Consider the following 20,365-nt stretch of genomic DNA (forward strand, 5'->3'; position numbering starts at 1 on the left):
ATTTTTATTATTTTCCAAATGAAATGGCAGGGAAGTTTCCCCAAGGGAAAACTCACCGCTCAGTCCTACAAGCTGGCTGGTTCAGCACGCAGCTGAGTAGCGGCAAAAGCACTGTGAAGACTCCAGCAGGAATAGCAACGCCTTTGAAAGGCTCAGCCTGTGCTCCCAGACACACTGGCACAACTCCACTCAGTCGGGTACTGTGCTGAGGCCAGGCTAGTTCAGGTGCTCCCAAGCTGTTGTCCATGAATACAGCTCAGGCAGCTGAATGCTTCCCTCTATATATGCTTACAGCTGAACGCCTACAGCCAGTAGCAGTAATGGTGGTAAATAGGTAAAGTGAGCTTTGGGAACCCCAGCTGAGTTAAAACAAGACTGTAACTCCTTTAATTTCTTCGGAGGGGAGAAAGGAAACATTGGTACTTTGCACAATCACAGCTGGATGGCACACTCCTCACTATAGCATTTTGCTTTGTTTAATTACCCAGACTTTTTCTGTTTAAATTAAAGGTGTTTCCTGGAAATGGAATAACTGCAGACACAACACAAAAAATATGTCTGTAGATTTTAAGATGATGCTTATGACGGTCTTGGCCAACTTACAGTGTAACAGGTCAGAGACACTCCACATCAAGCTCCCTGCTTGTTTGGACAACTGTACCTTTGAGATACTGTAGATCTGTCTGTAAGTGATGAAGAATCCACACCCTCCAGAAACCCTGATCAGCTCATCTGGAGTAGTATATCCCTACATTCTCATGTGAGAAACTTCCCAGATAAAAGTAATTTTTTGCTCAACAGACACATGGAAGCCCAGCCAGCAATAGGGCTGATTTTCCTCATGGAAGAGTCAGAAGCAAAAGCAAACGCTTCGCCTAGCTCCACGAAGCATCCAAGTGGACCTGTACCCTCATTATCCCTCTGTCCATTGAACTTTGGAATATGGTACTTCCTGAAAAGCCCAAATTCATATCTCAGCAAAAGTTACTGATTCTAAATCCATGAATTACTTGAAATGACAAAGATTCCAATAAAGAATTCCAATAAAGAAAATAATTTTGGACCAAAACCAATTCTCTTTCTTTGGTTTGGGTTTTCATGGTTTAAGCAAACCGACATCCTATGGCAGCCAACATCAGCGTCTTTGAGAGGAGATGTTAAGACTCTCCATGAGACAGATGCAAGGCAATACACCTCCCTGGCACGTCCCTTAGCCTTTAGTATAAGAGACTTGTTCTTTGCTGATGCACAAAGGTTTACCATGTACAATATGTTACAGGTCAGGAGAAACTATCACAATAATCTAGCACTGCATTTATACACATCTTGCCTTGCATTCACCAGGGCTGTGCCCATGGGCCCAGGGGTTCCAGCTAAGCTCAGCCCTGGGTCTTCAGTCTCTGCTTGAGCTACACTGGAGAAGTACCTGTCCCCAGCTCTCTCATACCACTTGTAACTTACTTCTAGTTTCAATTTTAGCGACTCCTGCAATGGTCTGCTCAATGTATGCTTTTCCCTGGCCACTATAATACCTATGCTATATAAGGCTGGGTGGAAAGTGGTTTTATCTGAAAACCACTCAAAGCAAAATGATCCCCATCAGTTTCATTCACTCCATGTTTTATAGGAAGAAAGCATACAAAGTGTGTGTTGCTTTGGCAATTCTTATTTCTCCCTTGCTAGCTTGAAGAAAATTGATTCTTGCCACTACACAGACACGATGTGGGTAGGGCATGATTATAATACCTTAGCTGGTATGGAAGAGATATCCCATGACTTACTATAATATTCTTATCATTAGTATTCACCCTTTGATCATGCACTATTGGCTTTTATGCTGGTTGATTCACGCCCCAAATAAGTAACAATAAAGAGGGCTTAGTTCAGCACATGTGTTTCCTTTATGAAGGCTTTGTAGCGACGGTGGCTATTTGTTCATTGTTACCCAATACTGGTGTCACTAGGATCTTGTGGGAGGATGTAGCACCCATCTCCCTTTCTGTTGCAACCTGTTGCCTCCAAGAAACACCAGCTCAAGGAGTTGCAGGGTGCACGGTTTTGATTACAAATGAAGGATATTTCTGACCATGCTGCTACAAGTGGTGCTTGAAACAGCTACGAAGGGGGTAAGATCTCCACAGCATGCTCAGTCCTGGTGTTTCACTGCACTGCTCAGGTGAAAACAAACTAGGGCCATTCTCAATGGTCCACTTGCTTTTTTCTAACAATTTTCATTGCTGCTATCCTGGTCGAGTGTTCCTTAACACAGGTAATAAAAATTCACAGGACAAAAGCACCCATGAAACAGGAGGGGCTCAGAGGTGTCTGCTTGTCGGATAACTCGCACGTACCTGGCCACGCCAGCTCCTTTCCACAACAAGCTGCTGTGGGGAGATGAGAAAGCTTCAGAGCTTTCTGAGTTTGCTGAACAAGGCTGTTACTCAGCAGCTCCATCAGATTTCGGGGTACAGACACCAGCCCTGCAGCCACAAGGTTGAGGAAACAAGGAGTCACTTTTGACGAGGACTGCAGTCCTGAATGTGAGAAGCTGGGTGTCCCATTACCAGTCCCCAAGCCCTGCCTCTGCCTTTTTTTATACTTTGAAGCTTTCAGCTGTACTTCAAAGGCTTTGACCCCGCAATCCTTAATCAAGGAAATCAAAAGGAATTTTACTAGATTAAATCAAAAGCAGATTTACAAGATTAAAGACTGTAGAATCAGGAATTCAGGTTGAAAAGGAGAAACTCTGAAGTGCTCAATGTACAATAAAGAAATATAGTTTTCCTTAGGTGTCTTAGATGGGGATTTCCAAGTAGGTGTGATGCAGGAAGGCACCCAGATCCCACTGAAATTCCTGGGAGCCTGGCACTTAATTGCATTAGGGCACTTTAAAAATCTCAGTCGTGCTTATTAATTGTCTGTGATAAAATTTAAGTGATATATTTGCCCTTCTGTTTTACAAGGCAATAACCCAATTAATGTGTGGATAAACTAGGAGGCCAAAGGGAATTGGATTATGTCTGAAGAAAACAGAGGAGCAATTAAAGTATCGCTATTACAGGAGAGATTGAATTAACATAGTAATGAAAATATTCCTCCCTGTTTGGGAAATGGGGGCTAGGTCTCCAGCTTTGGTTCTGGGGATTATGAGCAGCGAGAGCCCCTTGTAATTCTATCAGTTGACGTCACAGCCATCATTTCATTGCACACGAGGTGGCTGTACAGGGAGACCTAAAAAGTAGGGATTAAAAGAGTAAATGTTCATGGACCTCTTTCTGCCTCAAAGCTCCACCTTCCTGCCAGCCTCAGCCTCCCTCTCACATCCACACCCAGGGGCTGCTGCTCTCCTGCTTCCAAACAGTACTTCAGGTTTGAGTCCAAGTGAATGTTTTAATTAACAGAGAACAAATTCTACCTGGAGCAATCTCATTAAACAGACGAATCCAACATTGGTCATGATTAGCCCTCAAAATTAAAATGGTGCCTCCAGAAAAACATAAGACTCTTACAAACCCACAGAAAACTATAACCATAAACACCTTAGAGTAACAGAACAGCCTTATTCTGCCCAGACTGCCAAGCCTATGGTAGGACTGTAATTCTAGTCCATAGGCCTGTTTGGCTTTACTAAGCGTAAGAGTCATGAGTAGGGAAAAAAGCGTACACAATGGTTATTGCTAGTTTATGGCTTCTCTTCCACTGTTGTGCAAGTGCCAGGGTCTAACTTATAGCTCGGACAGTAATATCGGTGTGCACAATGGTGGAAAATGAATTATTACTTGGTGTAACAGAATGGCTTCTGAAATCATGATGATAATGCTTAATCATGTACTTTGCAGACTATGTTCCCCAGAGTCATAAGGATGCAAAACAGTGCTGGAAATACATTAACAAAAGAAAAAAGGACTTCCACCTCTCTTATAGCTTTGTTAAAACTTTGCATTTTGCATTGTTCTTTCTGTGGATGTGAGTTTAGTCCTGGGAATATTTAACAAACTGACAAGTTAACGAGTTTTGCCAATGAATAGGCTTTCAAATTTCAGGCTAAGGTTGGGTTTGTTTTAATTGGGAATTTTGATAAAACCATTTTCTGTTGAGTGCTAAAAAAGTACTTGGTTGCCAACATGGATTATTTTATTGCTCAACCGGAAAAGTAGTAGAGGAAATTACTACTCCTAATCCACATGCTTGTGTTAGCAACACTATAGCAACCATACAGAGACCAGCTGAGATGATGTGTAAACAAGCTGGCAATATGGGTTTTTTTGGTGGTGATATTTTTTTTGTTTTGTTGTTGTGTTTGTTGGTTTTTGTTTTTTTTTTTTTTTTTTTTTTTTTAAGGTGAAGAATACATGTTATAGTGACAAGAAGCCAAGTTTCAAGCCAGGGCACCTATATACCCTGCTTGGGCAAATCCAGCTTCTCAATGTCCAGACTCAGTTTAGCACATTAGGCTGAATATCAAAGCCAATTTTATGGACTTGCCAACATGATTTAGGGGCATCAGCACCATTATATGCACTTTTAAGATTAAGGACAATTTGTAGGTGAACAGCCTGTTTGGGGGATGTGATAGATTGGTCCTTATATCTAAGAGATATATTTTATCTCAATTAGAACATAAGGCAAGAGAACTCTATGATGTTATACAAGTCATGCTGGATGATTTAAATGGCTTAATTCAGTCCTTAAAATATACAACTATGATTTTCAAAGCCAGCAACACTAATCCATACCAGACTATTGTTTAATTCCCTGGATTTCTGGAAATCTGCCTATCAAGGTGCACATCAGCCAAGCAATCAGGGTTTTGCAGAGTTCAATTAAGAGTCCAGAGTACTTCATTTGAAGGCCTGGATTCAAAGTCATTACCAAACGTCTCCTTTGAGATGTGACAGGGTCATAACAATGGGCCGCCCCAGCACAGTTTGGTGCATCCATACGTGGTATGCTCACACCGGATGGGATGGGAGCCGCCGCTCAGTTCATGTGCCTGCTGCATCCCCACAGCCTGTGCAGGACTTCAGTGGCATTAGCTCAATCTGTACTAGCACTTGTACAGGTAAATCTTGAATTTCAAACAAGATGTATTGGGTTTGCGTGGCAAGGTTTTGGAAGCAGGGGGGCTACAGGGGCGACTTCTGTGAAGAGCTGCTAGAAGCTTCCCCTATGTCCGACAGAGCCAATGCCAGCCAGCTCCAAGACAGACCCACCGCTGGCCAAGGCTGAGCCCACCAGCAACCGTAGTAGCACCTCTGTGATAACATATTTAAGAAGGGGTGGGGTGGGGAAAAACCTTAGCCAATTGCAGCCAGAGAGAGTAATGAGAATATGTGAGAGCAACAACCCTGCAGACACCAAGGTCAGTGAAGAAGGAGGGGCAGGAGGTGCCCCAGGCGCTGGAGCAGAGATTCCCCTGCAGCCCATGGTGAAGACCATGGTGAGGCAGGCTGTCCCCCTGCAGCCCATGGAGGTCCATGGTGGAGCAGATATCCTCCTGCAGCCCGTGGAGGACCCCACGCCGGAGCAGGGGGATGCCCGAAGGAGGCTGTGACCCTGTGGGAAGCCTGCGCTGGAGCAGGCTCCTGGCAGGACCTGTGGCCTCATGGAGAGAAGCCTGCACTGGAGCAGGTTTGCTGGCAGGACCTGTTACCCTGTGGGGGACCCACACTGGAGCAGTCTGTTCCTGAAGGACTGCACCCATGGAAAGGACCCACGCTGGAGCAGTTCATGGAGGACTGTGTCCCATGGGAGGGACCCCACGCTGGAGCAGGGGAAGAGTGTGAGGAGTCCTCCCCCTGAGGAGGAAGGAGCGGCAGAGATAACGTGATGACCTGACCGCAAGCCCATTCCCCGTCCCCATGCGCCGCTGGCGAGGAGGAGGGAGAGAAAATCGGGAGTAAAGTTAAGCCTGGGAAGAAGGGAGGGGTGGGAGGAAGGTGTTTTTAAGATTTGGTTTTATTTCTCATTATCCTACTCCGATTTGATTGGTAATAAATTAAACTAATTTCCCCAAGTCGAGTCTGTTTTGCCCATGACGGTAATTGCTGAGTGATCTCCCTGCCCTTATCTCGACCAATGAGCCTTTCGTTATATTTTCTCTCCCCTGCCCAGTGAGGAGGGGAGTGATAGAGCAGCTTTGATGGGCACCAGGCATCCAGCCAGGGTCAACCCACCACACGAGAGTAGAATTGGAGCAAATTTCTTGCTTAAAATCCAAACTAAACCAGAACTGTATCTGAATAATACTAAAAGTCCAAGGCAAACATTCCCACCAAGTCCCTTCCACAGAACATGATGCATCTGCAAACAGACTTTCCCCATCTGTATGCTGTTGTGAAATGAAACATGCGCTTCTCAGGATCCCAAAGGCTTACAGCTGAATGAACGGCAAAGTCTGTACTTCACAAATATTTTTAAGTCCCCTTCAGTGTTAAACTCTTAAACCTATCCTCCTAATCCACACGGATTAACAGAAAAAGTGTCTTTAATCACCTATCATCTAACTGAATGCTTTCAATCTCCATGCCTGTAAATCATGAAACAACCTAACATTGCACATACATTAGGCCAGTTTTGCAAAAGTAAGAGGTATATTACCACCCTTCCAGAGAGTCAGGGCCTGCTCCCAGCACAGGATATCTGCTCCACAGATCGTCCTCACAAAAACTTAAGACACTTCACAGTAACAAAATCTTCCTTGTTAACTCTACTTCCCAAGGCAGGCAACAACTGCTACGGGTGGAGTTACACAGCACGGCTGAGATGCCAGCACTGAAGTCAGAAGTCTTGCTCTCTGCCTTGCTTCAGCTCTGACATTCATCAGCCTCTGTGCTGAGCCAACTCTGTGGCAATTCAGCAAAAATATCCTTTTGATTTCGGGAAGTTAATTTTCTGCTGGATTAACAAATGGATTCAGCTCCATGCAGGGCCCAAGAAGCATCAGATCCCACATAACAAGGGTAGAGAGTGCAGAAGAGAATATGGGAGAGGCCAAGCAGTCCTTTCCTATTTGGCACCAGTGGGTTGGACCCATGGAGAACTTGCTCCAGCCCTTTCATATGTGGCAAACACACACACAGAGATATCCCAGTCACTTGCCCTTGCATTAGTCTTGGCAGACAAACATAAACTGCTTCTCATTTGAGATGACCAGCAGTGAAAACTTGCAGCTGATGCCTGTCCTCTCCCCTACAGTTACTGTGATATGCCAACTACAGGCTTCATTCCTGTGCTCTGCTTCATCCCGGGGCTGCGCCCTGCGGAGCCTGGCTGTGTGCTCCTAGAGATAGACGTGGCATGAACTCACCCTCTACCCAAGCCAGCAAGCACCAGGACAAAGATACTGCTCTTGCTTTAGAGCTGGCTGCTGGCTGACTTCGCCCTTCTTATTTAAAGTTGATTTGATCCCATAGGTTACAGCATTTAAGACGACTGCATTTGGTATTAAAACACAGAAGCACTATGAAAAGCCAGCCCTGAAGATGCCTAACCAGAGCTGAGCAATGGCTATTGAGCAATAAATATAGAAGTTGATGAATTATTGAGGAAAGGGAAGCCTTTTTCATGCAAAATGTCCTTATCAAAATTGGATGAATCACCAACTGCAAACTAGATATTTGAAGACTTTATCCTGGTTTTAGCCAATCCCAGTCCCTATGAATGCATCCATTATTCCTAAATATCCATCAAAATTGGATCCAGCAGCTGCAGTGAGACATTACCAGTGCAATTAGCCTGGGCACGTGCACACCAGGTCCAGTGTCCCGATGCAGACATAAAAGACTGATGCTCATAAAAGCAGCCAAACGAATTTTCTAGCTCATTTGATTTTAATGTGTGCAACAGGAAGATGTGAAAGGACATTCATTTTTCCCCAAATTGAAATGCTTTTAATCTTCCTTGGAAAGGAAGTTTCTTCAGATTCCTTCCTTACCTTCCTCTTTGTCTCCCCTCAAACAGCAAACCCTCTGCTATTTTAACAAGCTCTCAGTCTCTTAACACTTCAGTACGTTCAAACATTTCTTAACAAGTGCCTAGAGAGGGAGCAGGAAGAAGGAAAATTATTATTTTCAATCCATTCCCTAGTCAAACTCTTACATTTTAACTGCACTTAAGCTGAAATTCATTAGCAAATTATAGGTAAAGGATTCAGAGTAAGAGTCAAAGCAGCTTTCTCAGAGATGATTCCCTGCAGTCTGGTTATTGAATGGCTAAGGAAAAAAAAATCCACATGAATAAATATTTGTCCTTCGAAAAGACTTTTTAAAAAGCTATTCCTCTAGAACAGTGACATTTTTCTTTAAGTGGTTAATATTAATAATTCACTAGTACTGAAGTGATTCCAGCATTTTATTTCATTTTCGAGCTAGAGCTTTGCTTTCATTTTCAGAGGTTTAAGTCAGCCAGCATATAACTGAGATTATGTTAACAAGACAAAGACAATTCTGTGGTTAAGGCCTTACTAATATTCAGGAGCTGTAAGCTCAGTTCAGCTTCTGCTCTGGAGTACGTCTGGGACCCTGGGGAAGTCATTTAGTCTGTTTGCTCTCAAAGGCATATTTCCTCCGTCTTTTCTGTTAGACAATAAACAGAAATAAATTCCCTTCCCTTTGAGGAAGGGAACCTTTCTGCCTGGTTACCTGTATTTGAAATCTGGGGTGCTTCCATGTGTAACATTCATACATGTTTTCCACTTACAGGCCTATAGCACAAAGATTTCAGAAAGAAATGAAGTCACTGAATAAATACAACTTAATAGTAAACCAGACTTTAGTTTGGGGGGGGGGGGGGGGAAGGAAGAAATATCCAGGGTCATTTTTGGCCAAGACCTGCAGCCTTTTCATGGAAATAAAACTCTACATTATTTATTCAATTTGTACGGGAATTTGGAAAGGCTGGGGCTTCTAGGAAAGTAGGAAATAGGGGCCATTCAGACATGTATATGCTCTGTCAGAAGTCTGGGAAGTCAGGTTATTTCCACAAAACCACTCAGTTTTGACAACTGGAAAATTCCCATTCAAGAAGTTCCCTATAAGTCTTGCGTACAAGCTCCAACTGTAAGTTCTTCAGGGTAGAGATGAGTTCTAATTACCCAAATGTATAGATATTAGCAACAGAGGACACCTGCCATTGGTTGATACGTCCACATGCTAAATGATAGCATGTGCCTAATGAGGGACAACTTCTTTAACATGCAAGATTTGCATTATGGAATTAGGAGGAACCTTTTGACAACAGCTGCTTTCAAATGTCTCATTTACACTGTAAAAGCTGCTGCTTCCAGTGATAATTGGGAGGGAGAGGAGGCAAACCACAGGTAAGGTGATCTGCTCCTCCAGGTGCCTGAGCACACAGCTCCTGCCAGATCAAAGCAGAGCACGGAGGCTGAGGGGAGAATTTGGCCCCTGGCACTTTACAGATAAATACGCCAGAGCATGCCTTCTATTTAGTCAGGACCTGGCACATATCTTTGATGTGTGATAACAGTAAGGCAGGTAAAAGCATAAGGGGAGGCCAAACAAGTTATAGCATAGGTGGGAAACGCAGTTACAAGTCGAGGGCAAGTTGAATGAAATAACGTTTGTGCTTTTCTAGACGTATCTCAGCCATGAAATGATCCAGGCAAAGGCAGAAAAGCACAAGATCCAGAAACCTGTGGACAGTTAATAAACTTTGAGGTAAGATGAATGACCTGAGAACCGATACAGCTCTCATCGGTGTAAGGGATCAGGAGGAGGTGGCTGAACCACAGGTGAAAAAAACCATTTCACACACAAAGAGGAATAGCCTTTAAGATAGCAGCTCCTTGATGGCAAGGTGGTAGGACCACATTTAGACAGGTATAACTCATTACTGACCAGACTTTGTAGACCTCAAGACACCAGATCGTTTTCTGTTCCACTAATGTTTGCAGTATCAGGAGCAAATGGGATACGAGCAATGTATTTGTTATAAATTTAGTATATTTGCATCACATTAAGCTTTCTCCCCAATGACAGAGATCTAGTAAGCCACTTAGATTTTGGAGGTGCTTTCTTTTTGGAAATAGCCACAGAAAATGCACAGGCTGAGCCTAACCATCATCAACATTGCAGATCATGTCTGAACTTCAGAGGTTTCAAGTAGTCCTGTATAGCCCATCTTCTCTCTCTCTCCCCTTAATTTCATATATCTTTGTCCTACTCAGGAATTAGCAAAGACAAGAAACAATTCCTGCTACCAAAGTTGTAAGATTTGAATAATCTTTATTAAGCTTTGAGGAAGGGAACCTTTCTGCCTGGCTACCCGTATTTGAAATCTGGGGTACTTCCATGTGTAACATTCATACATGTTTTCCACTTACAGGCCTATAGCACAAAGATTTCAGAAAGAAATGAAGTCACTGAATAAATGAAGTCAGTTTTCTGCTCTCCATTTCACATTTATTGTTCTTTAAGGAACACACATCCTTGTTGGATTTTTAAAACAAGGCTTAAATAAGCACAGTAAGATTGTGCAGGGCAGTCATGTTTGTGCATGCTGCACACGTTTGAATGGCAAAAATAAGCTACTATGTAGAAATCATGATGTTGTTACACACCCAACAGAAAGCCAAAAAAACCAACTTGGCCTGATTTGACTAGTTTTACTTTTGGAGGATGCCTTCAGCAAGCTTTTGTTCATCTTTGACTTCACAAGGAAGCAAGTGCAAAAAGACTGGAAGACATTCCTTTGAAACTTTTCTATGTGAGGGAAGGAGAGAATTTAAATTCCCTAAAAAAATGAAAAAAAAAAAAAGGTTTAGGTTGCTTGTGAAGATTCTTATTTCCTAAATGAATTATTTTATGCTCCTCTTAAAGATGTGATTGATTTGATGGTCAGAAAGAATATGGCTACTGAATGCACTTGTTAACAGCTATGAATCATCAGCCTTCAGTGAGTGACCAAATGTTGGTTTAACCTTCTTAATCCTACAAACACCACCAGCAGGTCTGATGGTTTTGGCAGTCAGCATCACCCCAGGAAAGGAGGAAGGAAGAAGGCTTGACAAGGTGGATGGTAAATAATGGCACCAGATCATCTCTGCCTTAGATACTGAGAACCCTCCTGGTACAACTGGAATTGTCACTTAGAGCGGATAGCAATTTTTTTTTCCTTCCCCCCACCCCCCTTGCTGGTGATATTCTGACAAACTTCAATTTCAGTCTCAGTTCTTTTACAGTCCTGGAGGACTGTTCTGCATAAGTATAAGTCTAACTATATCCTTGGCCTTGTCCAATTAGCTTTTAAAACTCAGCTTTTAAACCACAGAATAAATTTGTTTGAAAGGAAAAGAATTTTTTAAATAACAAGATGTCTATCATACAGTTTTAACAAACTTCACACAAGAGTATGCCAACACTTTTCTGAGCCATATGTGGATTTCTGTTGTCAGTCAAAAATCTTTAATACCCCATGCAGGAACTACTGAATAAAGCTGTTTATATTATAGAAGTAAACAGAAATTTTTTTTATTTCATCATTATTACCAACTTAAGGCACTTTCAAACACATTAAAGTTTGTATTGTTCAAAAAACATCAAGTTTTATGAATAGAAACAGACATTGCGTTTAATATGATCTTTCGAGCCAGAACAGCTGTAGCTGACTGCAGAGCTAACTCTCTTCAAGCCAAGAGCCAGCTTTTTGTGTTGTGATTATACAGTGCCTCACACCAGAAGTTTATCCTTAAACCACTAACTCCTCTGATAGAGATTTACCCTCTAGGATCAACCTGGTACGGGACTGAAAAGCCCCATTTTCAACGGAAGCAAGTTCTTGTGACTCTTGTGTCCTAGGAAGGCTGAGGATTCAAACTTGCTATCACAGAAAAATCCCCAAAGCGAGAAACTGCAGGGCGTCAGTTCCCTGTCCTATCTCCATCATCATAAAAACACAAGAGCAAGGGCCAACACCACAGCTCGCTCACGCTGAGAGCTGAAAGCCACGATCCAGCTGCTTTGGCTGGTGCAGCCCTTTAATATCTCTGGAATTCCCCAGGCACTGCTCTTGCTTTGCAGCAGAATGAGCCCAAGCAGCTTGTTTGCACTCAGCCTAACGCTCAGCACACAGCGTCCTCAGCGTGGATAGAGCCACCTCAGCTGTGATTAAAATCTATCAAGAACAGCAAACTGAAGAAACAGTATTTTCTTTCCACAGTTCATCTGTGCTTCTGTTTTCCTGGGACAGCTCAGCCAATCTATAGGAGGCCACTGAGGGTGCACCCAGAGCACTAGTGTGGACAGCACTGTTAGCTGCAGCGATGGCACATTAAGTCAAAATCCTGGCAGCATCAGAGACAGCTGGCCCTACACTGATGAACTTTCTAAACATGAGAAGCTTTACCCACAGCTAGCAGCAGGTTCTTAGCAGAAGCCACTCCTCTGAGTCAGTGCTCACCTTAGGTGTGGGGGCACAGTTCTGCTGAAGCAGATGGGTCTGAGGTAACACAGACTTGTTAAAGATCTCAGCTTGCGTTTTGTAAAATGAGAGTACTGGGATTAGCATCCTGGTTAATACCTGGCTCTGCCACCAGTGTTTTTCCTCTTACCTGTTTAACTACGCCCTGTGGTCTCTGGGGATGTGAATGGGTCTTTCCTAGGACTCAAGCTGCTGGGTAGCGGTTATTATCCCAGCTCTGGTCCAAGCTACAGAAAGGACCGCTCCTAGTTACCTTCTTGAGCTGGGTCTACTATTCTGAGATGCTGCTGGAATGCAGATGCTTTCAAAACAGGAGCACCTGAGAGGCCATTTCCAGGTCTCCCACTGGTATTTATTGATGGACAAGTCACCATTTAGTATTTATTTTGCAGGGAGAATGTGACATTAGAGTCCGAGTGTGCCAGACCCCAAGTAAACACAGCTGAGCAAAACCATTGCTCTGATACCGCATCACTTACAGTGACATCCCCAAACCAAAGCAGCTGCAATCCAAACCAAGCAGACAGACAAGCAACACAGCAGCAAAATAGCACAAATTAGGTGACTCACCCTTGGTCATATAGCCTTCTCCCTCTGCCACGGACCTCCTCTTCCTCTAGGGCCCAGCTCAGTGCTTTACCACAAGACTGCCCTCCCTCATTTCCTCAGCACGTCTTCTCCTCCATCCTCGGAAATGCAGCTACCACGAACTTGCAGCTCTGTGTGGACTGTATGCATCCTAAGCATGTTTTAAATGCTAACAATATACCAAGGGTTTTTTACACTATACAATGGATGCTGCAGTGGAAAGTTAAGAGTCACTGTTTCAAATTCCTCTCTTGCACTATTAAAGTCAGTCTGGATTTTTGTTTTTTAAAATTTGCACTGACAACAGCCTCCCTCATTTAAAAAGGAATATAAATTTTTATCAAAACCTACTAAAATGCAAATCATTGACTCTTTGCTATTTTGGAGAATTATAGTTATGAGTTAACAAACAGTCTACTCACCATCTGAGAGAGCTTGTCACAACACACATAATTTAACCCTCCCCCACACAGAAAGTACGGTAATCTAAAAAATGGTTTTTTCTTTTCTTCTACTGCAGCCCACGGAGAATTATCTTCTTTGCAGAGCTTCCTGTGATGTGTTGCTGCTCAATCATGCATGCACCTTTGAAACAGCATCACAAGTTCTTCCTGACAGAAAGGAATGTGTTCCTACTCCAAGGTTACCTTTGTTCAAAATATACAATAGAAACTAGATGCTAATGAGAAAATAAATGCACAGTGCACTCTTTGGAAATGGCACTGCTGAAGCTATCACCTTGCCTGAAGCAATAAATTCCAGACGAGCACAGACTGTATTTTTAAAATTTATCATCGCACAGACTAACAAGCATTGATTATATGTTTTTCTTTGAATAATCGCCAATATCATTAATATGTTCAAAAATTATACTTAAAAAGAAAACAGATTCTGTACTCCTCTACAAAGGAGAATATGTATGAAGAACAAAGACTAAAATTCTCTGCCAGAGGAGAATCCTGACAAGCCCCCAACTTCAGTTAACTGGGACAAGCTCAGTAAGGAGAAAGGTTATCACTGAGGTTAAGAGCAGTGAGAGATCAGGGAGAAGTCCTTAGGGCTCACAGCTGGGCCAGCCATCACCCTCACACGGGACCCAAGTTCCCCTCAGTGGTCCCAGCCACAGCCCCTGTTCAGGACTCCACGAAGAAACAGAGTTCAGAAGCTTTGCAAGTGCTTCCAAAACAGGAGATGGTCTGGCTCCCACTGCTCCTTCATCTCCAAGTTGAAGTGAGTTGTGTTTTTCTATGGCAACCTAATTTATATCCAGTTAGCTTAACCAAAAATGATTTTGGAGGCTTCCTTCTCCTTTGTTTGGTACAGAAAAACCAGAATAAAACCCTCCTTCAGAATTGTTCCTACAAGTTAATAGCAATCCTTGAGCATGAGCATTTAGCACTTGTGTCAGCAGAGTCTTCCATTGAAAGACAAGCCAAGGGCAGAGCATAGCAGTGGCGCAGTTCCCAGTTGCTACCAGGAACACCACAGAGAAATAGAGTAAGGAGAGGAAAGCACCTTATTTTCTCACTGCATTTCAGTGGCATTCCCCCGTCTCTGCTACACTGAGGCATATATGTACATGACAACCATATGCCTCATTCTGGCTGTCAAAGAACTGACTCTTAAGTAATACAGAAGATACTAGTTAAAATACCGGGTTCAAGCAGGCTCCTCACCTCTGGGAGAATTGAATTAACAATATTTCCCAGGGGAAGGGCTTGCCCTACCCTCTTTAGGAAGTTCTGGAAGTGTCGTTGGGTTAGTGAGAAAGGCGCAAAAAAAAAGCAGAGAGAATGCCTGTGTGGAAGCCCGACTCCATAGCTCTCCCTCCCACACTGTAAAGAGAAGGACTTTCTCAGTTCTTCACATTCCTCTCACCAGGGCTTTCAGAATCAAAATCAGACCTGGATTAGCATTTGTTGCACCTACCTATGTCATATTTCTCACACTGCCACTGTATGTTTCAGCCAAGATACTGAAATCCTATCTCAAAGAGGCGGCAGGAACAGAAAAGCTCTGGATAAGGAATGATACATTTTTCCCTACACAACATTATAGATAAGAAATACGCTGCTCATTTATCGGTTGTAACCATTTAACAATACTAAAACTATTTCTGAGTATCATCCTTAAACATGTCCTGAACAATTAACTAGTGTAGAAAGAACAAAATAACCAGAGCCCAGTGCAGATAAGAGAAATATCTTTGTGGAAGAGGAGCCTTAAGAAATCTAGTGAACATTAGATATATATCACACACATTCTAAATTTAAGATTCCGGGTAATTATTTTAATGTGGAACTTTCAGTCACTGCTAACCCTACAGAGCTTCCCACGGATTTGAGCTTGAGTAATGTAGTAATGACAGCATTACCACTTGTAATAGAAAGAATCATTACAGCATCATTATCAAGGAATTACTCTTGCAATTAGTAATAATTCCCACATTCACAGTCAAATAAGTAACACTTTCCCCATTAATTTCATTTTCTATGTAAGGCTAGAGCAAGCAACTATTATTATCACTGTGTTTTAATACACCGTCTGCTTCTTTGTCTAAATACTTCCTAATCCTCTGCTTTCGAAGAGCACTGTGTCTAATCAGATAATTTCACAAAGATCAAACTACATGATCTGTCAGGTTACGAGGCAGGTAAAAAATGAATTCCTCATGTTTGACCTGGTTCTACAATGTACGCGAAATAGAAATCATGCCCTTCAGATGCATTTACAAGAAGAGAAGAATGATAACTGAGGACAGTGTAAAACATCATCCCATCTTCATCCAGTTGTTTGCAATGGCTCCCTAACTACTACTGGTAAGCAGTAGCTCATAAGATTATTGCTGTGTAGTTACTGGGAATACATTCCCATTCACACAGGTTAATCCAAAACCTGTTTAAGCTATCAAAAAGAGCAGCCCAAGTTCAGAGTTCAGGCCCATGCAGTACGTGGGAAGGATTTTTGTTTGCTTGTTCTTCTGAGCACACATACTCCTCCGAGGAGGCTCAGATAGCAGGGTCTTCCATCCTTGGTTAGCTTCTATTTTATCAGACCCTCCATCACAGCCTGTCCCTTCAGATGAGATTTCAAGGAAGAATTTAGACCAGCAATTTTATAAAATGTGCATGAAGTATTTTGTATCACAATGAACCATATATATTGAGGCTCTGGAGTATTTCCTTTCTTAAGACAAGAAACGTCCCTCTTACCAATACAGAGCAAGGATGCAGTGCAGTGCAGTGCAGGGGAAAGATAAGGATTTTTCCTGGTACTTCCAGTGATGCCACTGGCAGAGGTTAACTTACAGAAATATTCTAATGTTCTCTGGTTGTTTATCCTGAGCAAAAGTTTGGCAACTCACTTAGATAATTTTTTACCATGCAAAATTGTCCTGCCATCCCACACCCAGTCCTATTGAAGAAACTGCTCCAAAATTCAAACCACTGCACTCCCTGTGGATTGTAACTCCCCAAAATGCCTGCAACCAGTCACCCTCCCTGCAGGCATCGGGGAGCTAGGAAGGCCACAGCGCTCATCTGCGCTCCAATCCTCTCGGCTGACTCTAACGAACAGCTTTTCTCCATGGCAGACCTAAGGAGAAAGTGCTGAGCACAGCGCTCCATTCGAGACCCTGGCTCCTTCAGACAGTGCCTAAGTGGGAGCCAAAATCTTACCCCAGGTATGGACACTGAATTTCTGAAATCTTTGTGTAAGTTCTAACCATGCAAAGAGAGAGAACAAAACACCAACCTTATGACACAGCTTATGTAGTACATTAGATGGATGTGCCAATCTTATGTATAATTCTATTACATTTCCCCTCCTCCCCAGCTTAACTCTTTGCAGAAGCCCTCCTCAGTGAGATCTTACAGCTGCTTTATATGAAAGCTGATGAATACATTCGTTGTTCTTACACAACTCCAAGCATATAGTTTCTTAGTAAATCAGACATTCAATACACAGATGAAAACACTGTAAAATAGTACAAGATCCAGTAAGCAGTATTTGGATTACTATCAATAATTGAATAGAAACCGTTGGATAGTAAATCTGCTGATGTTCCTTATGCAGATTTTTCCCACTTTGCTGATGTTACGCAGTCTCTTTATTTCAGCTCATGTTCCCTTAGGACTGCAGAGGATCTCTTGATCCATCACAACAATTCCGCTATCCTGTGCTTCCATGTTATGCAATCCTTCAGATACAAATCAAATGCCAGTTTATGGCTATTTCAGGTGCCTTGCCTACATGAGATTTACTGTGAGCCTTTTCAAGATCCCTGCAGCTCTCATACTTGGAAACCTCCTCACACTCAAACTAAATTTATTCTCAACTAGACTGTAAGTGTTCCACTCTAGTGCCAAGCATAGAAGTACCATAGCTGTTATAGCCTAAGACCAGAAGAAAAGCAAAGTCTGCAGGAAGAGGTAATATCTTTCATTAAATCAATTTATACAATGGGGAAGCACTGGGCAAGCTTACAGAGGCACAGGCCAACTATGGAGCTCTTCTCCTTCCTGCTATCTATTCCTCTTGTATTTATAGCCAGCAATCACATCCTCTCCTTCGTTTTCATTTCAGGAGGCAGTACAAGCCAAGCTGTTTCTCCTATGAGAGCCTCAACCTCCTGTCTTAGGATCAGAGATTCCTTGTTCTGCATAGCTAGACCATCAGCCATAGCATACCTCTCCCAGCCTGGGATGGCAGTCTGCTGCTCCACTCTTTCAACTGGTGTCCAAGAGGCAGACCAGGGCCCACTGGAAGAATTCTGCCTGGAAGAATCAGAATTTCAAGCATCCTCTGAATTTTTTTTTTTTTTTTTGCTTTGTATTTGCACAGTCTTATCACAACAGAAAACCGTGGCATGTTTACCTTAACAATTCTAATATCAGTAACACACGCATGTTGTCTGAGCCCAAGTGGCGATTTCCATTGTTTGGTACTTAAAACAAGCCTGGGTGCTTTGCTTCTGCTCCCTAATAGTATTCATAATTAGAGATCCACTTCTTGCCTCTCTCATTGTGAAAACAATGTTTCCCAGCTTTAGCACTGATGGGAAGTAGTGGTGAAGGGTCTATCACAAAAATGATTAATGCCACAAGTAGAAATTCTGTCCCCACATCACTTGTGCAAATGAATATGTAGTTTCCTTCACAGGAAGATCTCATTCTTGGATGATTCTAACTCATTGTGCTTTGTAAAGCCCTGAGGTCAGATAAGTTTTTGCTACAAGTGAACGAAAAAAACTTGGCATTCCTCCAATCGTAGTAAAATGAAAAACACCGAGATCTCTTAGAGCAATTTGTTCTAGCAGAGTGCTCAGGCTATGGGACTTGAGCATGATCCTGCAAGTCAAAGCTCTACAAAGCCCTGTATTTATAGCAGATCTCCTCCTCCCGATGTTGTTGGGATTTCAGCTTGCAAGTGCCATACAAGGACCCAACTCAGCTATGAGATGCCCCTATTTTCTATTCCTGTGCAGGGCAGTAGTGTTCCTGGCAACATTCTACTCAGAACACTGGAGCCCAGTTGGAAGAAAGAAGATGGAGGCTGGGCTTTGGATCAGGTTTCTCTCCTTAAAAAAAAAAGGAAAGAGATGAAGTCCGCACCCAAGGGAGTGTGAAACAGTGGCCTCTACGGCCTTTGATTTTAGCTCCAGAACAAGAAGTTGAACTTGCCTGAACCTAAGCCCAAGCTAATAAATCCTATTTTGCTGTGTACAGCACCTAGTACTACGGGCGGTGAAGGGGGTAAGGAGGGTTGGAAGCTGTTTCTTGTCTTATTTGTGTGGCAAATATTTTGTTTACAGAGACAATCACTATGCTCAGCAGACTGAGTGCTGCATAAAGATCATAAAAAGAATTTGCCATGAATTAAAAATAAACAGTGCTTAGAAGTCCCATTTTCCTATTCTCTCAGCAGCATGCAGCAGAGCAACGTAACTTTTCAAAGAAAGCCTCATCAGTTCTGACACTTTATAAAATGCAGAGCCTGACCTGTTCAGCATTTACATAGTTCACTGATCAATTAGGATGCAGCACTAAACAGCAGTGCTCAGGACTCAGATATTTCTCCACCTTGGCCCTTGTTGACCTCCCCACACAGTAATGAATTTTCTTCCTGCCTGCCCTGCAGAATGGATCAACCTTAATTATCCCACAAGAGACCAGTGTTGACCCAAATTTATTAGAAAATTGAGGGACTGTCATACTAAACTAAAAGTCTGATGTCACATCAAAGTTAACTCATAGCACTGTTATATATCTCTGCAGCCAGGACTGCAGTGCAAGTCAGCGCTCTCAGACTGAAATGCATGGCAGCCTCGCAGGGAATCAACAGTCTGACACTGTCAGCAGTTTTCCGCTCTCCTCTGTCTGCTGTGGGGTCCCAGCATCCTCCAAAGTCAAGTCAGATCTGAGGTCTCACTGGAGCTGCCGAGTGTCACAGAGATGGAGAACAAAAAAGCCTGACTGGACAACAGGATGGGTCCACAAGCACGGTGTACCCGGCCCATGGGAATGGGAGTCTGAGGACCACAGCACTGATTTGGTATTGGGAGACCAGGGCTCAGGAGAGATCTTGAACAAGTCATTCACCTCCTCTGTAAAAAGTTGAGATCTTCCTCACTAACTGCTCTTTTAGAGCATCTAATCCTTTATTAATTAAAGCTTGTGGCTACAAGGGTGTTTCCATGCACAATTTCCACCAGTGTGAATGTGTTAGGCCTAGATTGTAAGGATCTGTTAAGTGTATAGGTAGGCTCCAGACACGAGAAGTTAATTAAAACCCAATCATAAATCAGTGTAATTAGAAATAAAATAAATGTGAGAAGTAGCCATAATGAGAGCTCTTCATGAATACAAAAGAGACAAGTCATGCAATTGGGTGCCAGTGCAGAGAGATCGTGCACTACCCTATGAAGTGCATTTCCCAATATCTAAGATACAGTCGAGGTGTTTGCAAGCATAAAAGCCTCTATGGCATTTCCTTTTGTCTTTCGATGCCATGCCTGTCCTCGTACATGCCCAGAGCAGTGGCAGCTTATAAATATAATCGGTATGGATTGATGCACATACAACCATTCTATTTTAAGTATTATATTTTCAGAGGCACTTGCTGGGACTGAGAGCCAAGCTGGAGGACAGAGGCAGCTGCACAGTAGATTGGTGGTAGGGCAGAATGTCTTGCTGGGAAAATCCATGGTTTTTTAAGAATAAAAATGAAACTATGGCTGGAATACCAAATATACACAATAAACCCAGCTTACTGACCAAGGGAAGTACCATTGCTACAGCACTGTTCTCCCACGCAGGTAGAGGTGCCTTGATTGAAC

At 42.8% G+C, this 20,365-nt stretch overlaps 1 protein-coding gene across 1 annotated transcript in view; it reads right to left on the minus strand.

Annotated features, from left to right (window-relative positions):
• RASGEF1C (RasGEF domain family member 1C) overlaps positions 1-13,287 on the minus strand; it is a 106,535-nt gene extending 93,248 nt beyond the window's left edge. Inside the window, exon 1 of the mRNA XM_075164680.1 lies at positions 13,012-13,287. The gene's annotated coding sequence lies outside the window, so the exon portion shown is untranslated. The remainder of the gene's footprint in view (positions 1-13,011) is intronic.
• Between the last annotated feature and the right edge of the window lie 7,078 nt (positions 13,288-20,365).

This window comes from Calonectris borealis, chromosome 15 (assembly GCF_964195595.1).
Source record: "Calonectris borealis chromosome 15, bCalBor7.hap1.2, whole genome shotgun sequence".
NCBI classification, from domain to species: domain Eukaryota; kingdom Metazoa; phylum Chordata; class Aves; order Procellariiformes; family Procellariidae; genus Calonectris; species Calonectris borealis.